This window comes from Maniola hyperantus, chromosome 23 (genome assembly GCF_902806685.2).
Source record: "Maniola hyperantus chromosome 23, iAphHyp1.2, whole genome shotgun sequence".
Classification (NCBI taxonomy): Eukaryota; Metazoa; Arthropoda; class Insecta; order Lepidoptera; family Nymphalidae; genus Maniola; species Maniola hyperantus.
Genome location: NC_048558.1, coordinates 6,747,129 through 6,756,952, shown reverse-complemented (window position 1 = coordinate 6,756,952; position 9,824 = coordinate 6,747,129). Strand labels below are relative to the sequence as shown.

Genomic DNA, 9,824 nt, shown 5'->3' with positions numbered 1-9,824 from the left:
AAAAAATAAATATAAATGTGTTCATTAACAAATAGTTAGTATTTTCAACTTTCAAGTAAGATTAGTAAACCAAGTGGGGTATCATATGAAAGGACCTTATTTGTACATCAAAAACAGATTTTATTTATTTTTATCCATACTAATATTATAAATGCGAAAGTGTATCTGTCTATCAGTCCGTCTGTCTGTCTGCTAGCTTTTCACAGCTCATCCATTTATGCAATTTTGATGAAATTTGGTACAAAAATAGCTTGCATCCCGGGGAAGGACATAGGCTACTTTTATGATAAATTAGATTTAGTGGATACCTACCGCTATTTTTCTGGAAATAACGTTAGATGCGAAACTTCAATGGGGCTCTCATATAAATAACTTATCGAACAGACAGTTCTGCTGCATATGCGGTAGAAAAGATTCGCCAGTTGACAGACATAGAAACGGCGAGACTAGTATATTTTAGTTACTTTCACAGCATTATGTCATATGGCATATTATTAGAAAAGAAAAAGAAAGAAAAGAAAAAACGTTTATTTTTTAAAGCTGTACCACACATTACCAGTTACCAACTGGTTAGGTTATCCCAGTGCCTCTTATACTTGAGTAATAAAGTCAAAAAACCTCAAGTAGAAGAAGCGCCGGAATAAAGTATGTCATGTGTGGCACAACCCAAAAAAAAAGGTACCTACTCAGCATAAATGCATATTGTCTTGCACAAGTACAAAAACATATAGCGCTGGTTTTCAGTAGGAACCCTGATTCGGGTGGCACCACGGAATTATTATGGGGTAATTAATGCTGCTGATATAAATTCTATTTTTGTGCTGCAGAAAAGGGCTGTTCGAGCCATAATATAGTATGGGACCACGAGAGTCACTGAGAACTAAATTTAGAGAAGTTAAAATTATGACAGTGCATAGTCAATATATTTTTGAAAATTTATTGTACGTACATAAAAACATAAATAAATTCAAAAAAAAGTGACTGTCATAATGTAAATACTAGAAATAAAAATAAACTTGTACCTAATGCCCGCCTCTAGGCTAAGTAAAGTTCAATTCATTTGCTATTGTAATTCTATACGTTTTTATAATAAACTTCCAGAAAACATATTGGAGATGTCTCTCAACAAGTTCGAAGTTTTCATAAAACGTAAACTAATTAAAAAATCCTATTACATTGTAAAGGATTATTTAAATGATAAGCAAGCTTGGGAATGAGTTGCTCGGCTTTGTGATAGTTCTAATAAGTTTAATTTATGATTTTGTAAAGTGGTGATAATAAAAAGAATACCCGGCTGAGTTAGCTGTGGGCTCTTCTCAGTCTTGGGCACGTTTGGAACCCTCGTAGCGTTTGCGAAATAATTATCACCACTATATTTTACAAATCCAACAACTGACAATCGAAAAGAGTAATTTATTACCTATTTTGAACAAATCATTTGAATTTGACTTTTGATCCCGGAAAATCAAAGTTCCCACGGGATTTTTAAAAAACCTGAATCCACGCGGACGAAGTTGCGGGCATCATCTAGTGCATAATAAATAGTTTTTGATTTATCATGCAAAATGTTAAAAAATACTATTTACCTATTTATTAATTTTTATTTTTCACTAGCTGCCCCGCGGCGAACTTCGTACCGCCTAACAGTCGATTCTTTTTCAGGAATTTTTTAAAAATTTTCTCTCCGTAAGAACCATATTCGTACTTCAAGGAATATTATAAAAAAAGAATTCGCGAAATCGGTTCAGCTGTTCTCGAGATTTGCGATCAGCAACACATTTAGCGATTCATTTTTATATGTACCGAAATTCTAGTTACATACGGAGATTTAGAGATAAACATTTTACTATTGTAGTACGGAAACCTCGGGGCGCGAGTCTGACTCGTACTTAGCCGGTCGGTCTGTCGGTCGGTCGGTCGATTTATTTTAGAATGCATCGTATCGACAGCTGGTGGTAGTAGTTTACGTCATATATCCTACTAATATTATAAACTAGGTGAAGCTATGATAGCCTAGTGGTTAGGACGTCCGCCTTCTAAACGGAGGTCGGGGGGTTCGATCCCGGGCACGCACCTCTAACTTTTCGGAGTTATACGCGTTTTAATTAATTAAATATCACTTGCTTTAACGGTAAAGGAAAACATCGTGAGGAAACCTGCATGCCGAGTTCTCCATAATGTTCTCAAAGGTGTGTGAATTCTACCAATCCGCACATGGCCAGCGTGGTAGACTATGGCCAAAACCCTTCTCACTCTGAGAGGAGACCCCTGCTCTGTAGTGAGCCGGCGATGGGTTGATCATGATGATGATGAGGTGATGCCCGCGACTTCGTACGCGTGGATTTAGATTTTTAAAAATCCTGTGGGAACTCTTTGATTTTCCGGGATAAAAGTGGCCTATGTCACTCTCCAGGTCAACCATACCCATGCAAAAAATCACGTCGATCCGTTGCGACGTGATTGAAGGACAAACCAACGAACCAACAAACAAACACACTTTCACATTTATAATAGGTGTAGTGATGTGTGTGTGTGGATGTTTGGATGTTTGTTACTCAATCACACAAAAACGGCTGAACAGTTTTGGATGAAATTTGGAATGGAGATAGATAAAAGTGTTAATTTAGGGTATACCCTAAATTAACACATAGGCTACTTTTTATCCCGGAAAATCAAAGAGATCCCACGGGATTTTTAAAAACCTAATTCCACGCGGACGAAGTTGCGGGCATCAACTAGTAATAAAATATAATTTGGACTTATCCGAATTCCGAAAGTCAGGGTTGTCAAATCACACTTACATTATAAAGGCGAAATTTTGTATCTGCGTGTGTGTGTGTATAGGTTTGTTACCCTTTCACGCAAAAAGTACAAGACGGATTTGGCTGAAATTTGAAATAGTGATCGCTTTTGAAAGAGTTCTCGCGGGATTAAAAAACCACTATATCCTCGCGGACGAAGTCGCGTGTATCATCTAGTTACAAATATAAGTATGTAGGTCATATTGTGTGCTTAGACAATTTAATTATATACTTGAGTTTTCGTGTAACAGAAACAAAAATGGATTGGCGGAAGAGGAAAAAGAAACGGTTTAGACTCGCAAAAGCTTCTCGCAAAAGCAAATCCCTTGCAAAGAGGAGATCTATTAAAATTCATCAGAATCTTTCCAAACCATAATATTATCTTGTGATGATAATGCCATTACTTTTTCGGGGTTATTCCCGTGCGTCACACCCGACGTGAGTAACAATGTGACTCGACGGGAATTTTATTTGACTGAATATGTACTTTTCCGGGATGCTGAATTTGATAATGACATTTATTTTCAAATCCAAAATAGCAGACATGCACTTTTCACAAAAAATAGAAATGGGTGTCGTTTTCAGGGTTTCCAGGATGCTGGTTTTGATAATGACATTAATTTTTTAATCTAAGATGGCGGGCCAGCACTTTTTATAAAAAATAGACGCGAGTGTCGTTTTCAAGGTTCTCCAGGATGGTGAATTTGATGATGATATTTATTTATTTTTAATAAATACTTATATATTATACTTCTATTTTAGTGGATCACGGGATTTTCTTTGGCAAGGAAACGACAAAGCAAAAAATCGAATTGAATTAGATTATGATGCTATCACACCGTACCATTTAGAGCCAGCTTCTGAAAGTTTGACACTGTGTTTGTAAATTGATATTATTTAGATACTACCTAATGCCCGCCACTTCGTCCGCGTGGGCTACACAAAATTTCGAACCCCTATTTCACCCCCTCCAGAGTTGAATTTTCAAAAATCCCTTCTTAGTGGATGCCTGCGTCATAATAGCTATCTGCATGCCAAATTTCAGCACGATCCGTCCAGTAGTTTGAGCTGTGCGTTGATAGATCAGTCAGTCAGTCAGTCAGTCAGTCAGTCAGTCAGTCAGTCACCTTTTATATTTAGATTAGGAATTAGGATTAGGATAATATAATTATTATGTTACTAGCTGCCCCGACGAACTTCGCACCGCCTACAGTCGATTCTTTTTCAGGACTTTTTTTAAATTTTTCTCTCCATAAGAACCATCCCCGTACTTCAAGGAATATTATCAAAAAGAATTAGCGAAATCGGTGCAGCTGTTCTCGAGATTTGCGATCAGCAACACATTCAGCGATTCATTTTTATATAATATAGAGATTTACTATTTGTTGTCAGATTTGTCAATGCTGAATTACGTTGTATTTTAGTGACTCAAGACATTCCTTTTAGAAGAAAACAAGGAAAATAAAATGAATGTGCCCAATATACGTACCACTGAAATCCAACATGATGCTACAACATTCAATTCCGTACTAAATATTGAAAGGTCTACCCATACCATACTTGTAAGTTGTTATGCTATGTTTTTTGCATACATTCTATATAGATAATACTCACAATATATTTATGTTGATTGTATGTTTATTAATTCCAGAAATGAAATGGAGAGCTTCAATAGTTCTGCTTCGAATGATACATCTAATGTGACTGTTGAAACAGAAAATGATACATATTGTGTTTATGTGTGTAGTGGGCTTTTAGAGGGAAATTGAATTGTACCTACTTCCTACTTATAAAAATAAAATTTTCATTTTTGAGATCAAAGTGGAATTTATTTAGACTTTTTTATACACAAGTAGATGGTATATATAGTTTTTAGTCGCTACTAATAGATAAGTCTAGGCAACAAAATTTATTTTCACAGACAAACGAATGTGTAATCATGTGTTCCTAATAGGTAATCCGCCAGCACAGAGAATTCAACTCCTAGAGTACGCATATACAAGGATTTACATGAAAACAAAATCGTAAAATGTTGGCGGGGGACAGGGGAGAATGCTTTGTTGTGATTGGTGGACTGACTAATAAAAACAATGTGCGGAATGAGGGTACCGAACGGGCGTGGGCGATGATTCATTTAAAATTCCGTGGGATCACCACGATTTAGCAATGCAATTCCTTAGGTACAGCATCAGGGTCGAGAAGTGGGTCTTCGAGTTCAATGATAAAGTCTTTACTTGGTAGATATAGGTACCTACCTCCAATATCAATTTATAACCGACAGTTTCAAAATCCCATAAGTTTTGGTGGTCATGTCCCCTGCAGCATCAGGATTGAGGAGTTGAAATCCTGTGTGTCCTATATAAAATGACATTTTATATAGGACAATGTTGCAAAGTTTCTTTATCAATTAAAAAAAATACGCAAATCGGTTCAGAAATCTCGGAGATTTCTGTGTACATAGGTAGAAAAACACAACTCCTTTTTTAAAAGTCGGTTAAAAAAGTATCCTTTGTTAATCCTCTACTTGTCTGTAAAAGTCCCGTCAAAATAGGTTCTGCCGTTCCGAAGATTAGCCCGTTCAAACAGACAGACAGACAGACAGTTTTTAAAAACGTTTGATTCAGCTGTTATGGTACAGTTCAAATAACAATATTATGAGCTTGCGGCAGTTATTTCGAAATTACAGACAGACACTTCATAGAAGTATGGATTTCTATAATATATACGAGTTGTTTATACACGCTGAGGCAGTAGTTACCTAATAGGTATGTATGTAAGTGAGATTTTATAGTATTCATCAAAAGATAAGTAGGTAATCATTATCATTCAAAAAAAAATTAAAAAATATTTATTTCAGTAGGTAAAACAATTTCACATAGTGCGTAGTAATTGGGACCATCCCAGTAACTGTTTTAGTATTGCTACGAGTACTCGTGGCAGGCGACCCCGCTCTTCCATAAAATCTTATACAATAATAATTGAAATAAGTAGTTCCTTCATAAATCATATATTTACAAAAATTCATCGGTGACATCTGTCCAACTATCTGTGTGCCATCATCAATATATCCGGACGCTAGTGTGAGCGCATGCACTCGCTACACTGCTCATCACTGAGTCTATTTCTTTCTATCACAATGTTAGGTGAAATAGCAATACAGGTTACCCACGTGGGCCGAGCAGTTCGGACGTGCATCCAGCGTCACCTTAAAGTACTAATATTCCCCTTTCCTCTCCAACTAAGCATCAAGCTTGTGCTAGGAGTAGGTACGACAATAGTGCAACAGGCGGGGTTTGAACCGTCGACCTTTTGGTTATTCCGTCCACTCCTTTACCTGTTGAGCTATTGAGGCTCTATATGTGGCTGATTCATTAAACGCGTTACATAATAAAATGATTCTCGAGTACCTATACAAAGGTTGTTTCGTTCCTGAAAAGCTCCTGCAACGGGCTGAAGACCATCACTTACAGAGTTTATTAGGTTAGGATCATCTTTTATTACGACAATCGTTATAAACTTTATAGCGATCGTTATGGCGATTTATGGAAGGATCTTTAATGTTAATAATATTTATTTGAAGACGATCTTCACGGCTTTGAGTCAAAAATTCATAATCTGAGTGTCTTTAAAAGAAAAGTTGGAATGCATGAAGCATTCTTATTATTAGGTTTGATTGCAGTCAAGTGCAAGCCTTTAGAGCTAAAAACCCCAGGCGCGCACCACGGAGCGGGGAGTTGCGGTGCGTTTTAAAATCCATAAATTTAAATTTAAGTATATCAAAATCCGGTGCGGAGTTAATTCCGCAGTGCGTGTGCTTCTATGCAGTTCTATAGTTCACAGATTTTGTGGGAAAAAAAACGTACGGAAAACCGTGGTGCGCGTTAGCTCTAACTGAACGACCTATGCTGCACTCAAGCACAGTTCACTACAGCTACGAAACTTGTAACAAAATCTCGATGCGTCACCTACACTAGCAGGCGTCAATTATAGGCTATCAAACGGTCCATTCGTGGCAGCCTAAAAAAGTAGCCTATGTCCGTCTCTCCGATTTTCCAGGCTAAAAAAGTAGCCTATGTCCATCTCCCCGATTTTCCAGGCTAAAAAAGTAGCCTCCGTCCCCGATTTTCCAGGATTAAAAAGTAGCCTATATCCGTCTCCCCGATTTTCCAGGGTTAAAAAGTAGGCTATATGTCGGGCTCCCCGATTTTCCAGGGTAAAAAAATAGACTATTATATGTCTGTCTCCCCGGTTTTTCCTAGGTAAAAAAGTAAAAAAAGTAGCCTTTGTCCGTGTCTGGAGTGCAAGCTATCTCTGTACCTCTCGTCAAAATCGGTTTAGTGTATGGGCTATGAAAAGGTAACATACAGACAGTAAGAGTTTCAAAACCGCTTGTTGGAGGGGAAAGGGGAATATTAGTCATCATGATAAACTTTGCTAATATTCTTTCTAAAAAAAATTTGTACGATACGATTCGAAAAATTGTATAGTCACAAAACAAATTATACTTACCTAAATCTCAATATTAAAAACCGGCCAAGTGCGATTCAGGCTCGCGTAACGAGGGTTCCGTAATTCAGTCGTATTTTTTCGTCATTTTGCACGATAATTAAAAAACTATGATGCTTAAAAATAAATAAAAATCAGTTTTAGAATGCACAGGTGAAGCCCTTTCATATGATACCTCACTTGATATAGTTATCTTACTTCGAAAATTGAAAATACTAATTATTAGTTCATGACCACAATTTTTTTTTGTGTGATGTAACCACAAATTCACGGTTTTCAGATTTTTCCCCGAATGTCAGCTATAAGACCTACCTAACTGCCAAATTTCATGATTCTAGGTCATCGGGAAGTACCCTGTAGATTTCTTGACAGACAGACAGACAACAAAGTGATCCTATAAGGGTTCCGTTTTTGATCGGTGGTCATTTTGAGGTACGGAAACCTAAAAAAAGAAAATATCTCAAGTCTTTCAAAGAGACTGGACATTAATATTCAATACGCGTCGTACAGTAAAATTTGTTAATAACACATAAATATGCGTTCACGAAACGCAATAACAATTGCTATCAACGTCCGTAACGGCTGTCGTCATAAAACTGATCCCCAATAAACCTTGCAAGTGTGCTCTTGAGAATTCTTCAGTATGATGTCGAATAATTACAAGAAATAAACATTTCTCTTTCAATAAACTTTAGATTTACTGTCTGTACTACCGGGACAAAAAGTAAAAAAATAAAATCTAGATTTTGCTGTCTGTACTTCCGGGACAAAAAGTCATGTCTGTCCCCGGGATGTAAGCTATCTCTGTACCAAATATCGTTAAAATTCGAAGGGTTCCATTACCATCGTACCTACAAGAAATAACTCTTTTTTAATTTTTGTGGCAGCTACTTTGAAATTTTTATTATTTACTAGCTGCCCTGGCGAACTTCGTTCCGCCTAACAGTCGAATCAAATTTTTTAATTTTTTCTCTCCGTAAGAACCATTGTACTTCAAGGAATATTATAAAAAAAGAATTAGCGAAATCGGTTCAGCTGTTCTCCACATTTGCGATGAGCAACACATTTAGTGATTCATTTTTATATTATAGAATTATAGCGGCAAGAAATAATATGTGTAGGTACATTACATTCTGTGAAAATTTCAATGCTATAGCTATTACGGTTCACGAGATACAACCGGATGGACGGACGGACAGCGAAGGCTTAGTAGTCCCGTTGGCACCTTCGAGCACAGAACCCTAAAAAGCTCTCAAATCATTTATTTAGAATTGGTAAAATTTTACGCTTCCTGATTGTCATAAATTTTTATTTGTAAGATGATATGATATAGTGGTGTTAATTAATACGTACTTAAAACTAAAGCCACTAGGGTTCCAAACGCGCCCAGGTCTGAGAAGAGCCCACAACAAACTCGGTTTATTTAAAGTTTATTAAAATAGCATAGTCTTCAAGCGGTTCCACATAGCTACACTGAGGATATTAAGAGCTAGTTTTCCTGGCGATTGTTTGCTTATTCCGTCGGTGATGAATTGCCCCTGTCAAGCGCTCACGGTGGTGTTCAGTGCAAACGAAAAATGATCTGCTACTTCACTGCAAAGTAACGTCTTTATCTCGGGGAAATGTCTTATTGCTCATTACTCATCTACACACTACATGGGCCGTGAAAGGCTAGTAGACAGACAGACAGACAGACACACTTTCGCGTTTATAATATTAGTATGGATTAGTTGATGCCCGCGACTTCACAACAGTCGACAGACAGTCGCAACTAAATCCAAATTAAGGTGATTTTTTTTTACAAGATTTGGGCACTTTGCCAATTCTTCCATTACTTTCTGTGATTGCGCGTAACAATTTTTCCGCATCAACCTGCCAGGTAAATACGATTTGTTGATAGAGTGAACACTGCCTTTTATATTTAATACAACGATAGTGTTCTCTGTGTTTAGCGTTCCGTACCTAAAAAGAAAAAAAGGAACCCTTATAGGATCAGCGTACTATGGAGCGAGCTATGTTGGGTGTCTCTCTGAGGGACAAAATCCGGAACGAGGAAATCCGTCGGAGAACCAAAGTGGCTGACATAGCTCAACGAATTAGCCAGCTGAAGTGGCAGTGGGCAGGCCACGTCTGCCGCAGAACCGATGGCTGCTGGGGCAGACGTGTTCTGGAGTGGAGACCGCGTATCGGCAAGCGCAGTGTGGGACGACCTCCAACCCGCTGGACTGACGACCTTAAGAAGGTAGCGGAAAGTGGATGGATGAGGAAGGCGGAGGATCGTGTGTGGTGGCGCGCTCTAGGGAAGGCCTATGTCCAGCAGTGGACGCAAACAGGCTGATTGATTGATTGATAGGATCACTTTGTTGTGTCTGTCCGTCTGTCCGTCGTGTTTGTCAAGAAAACGTATAGGGTAATACATATGTATTAAATAGGTACATCGTGAAAATCCTTCGTTAGATGCCGTCACGTCTCGAATTATGCAGACCTTGTGGTATAATTGAAATAAGTCGGACACGG

General features: G+C 37.8%; 2 protein-coding genes and 1 long non-coding RNA gene across 3 annotated transcripts in view; all 3 read left to right on the top strand.

Moving 5' to 3' along the window:
* Positions 1–4,317, top strand: part of LOC138403967 (uncharacterized) — a 7,015-nt gene extending 2,698 nt beyond the window's left edge. Inside the window, exons 2-3 of the long non-coding RNA XR_011238080.1 lie at positions 3,564–3,683; positions 4,226–4,317. This is a non-coding gene — a long non-coding RNA (uncharacterized lncRNA). The remainder of the gene's footprint in view (positions 1–3,563; positions 3,684–4,225) is intronic.
* Positions 1–9,824, top strand: part of LOC117993116 (protein lethal(2)essential for life-like) — a 182,566-nt gene that overhangs the window by 44,505 nt on the left and 128,237 nt on the right. The window lies entirely within an intron of this gene.
* PMCA (plasma membrane calcium-transporting ATPase 3) overlaps positions 1–9,824 on the top strand; it is a 257,807-nt gene that overhangs the window by 156,980 nt on the left and 91,003 nt on the right. The gene's annotated exons all lie outside the window — the stretch shown is intronic.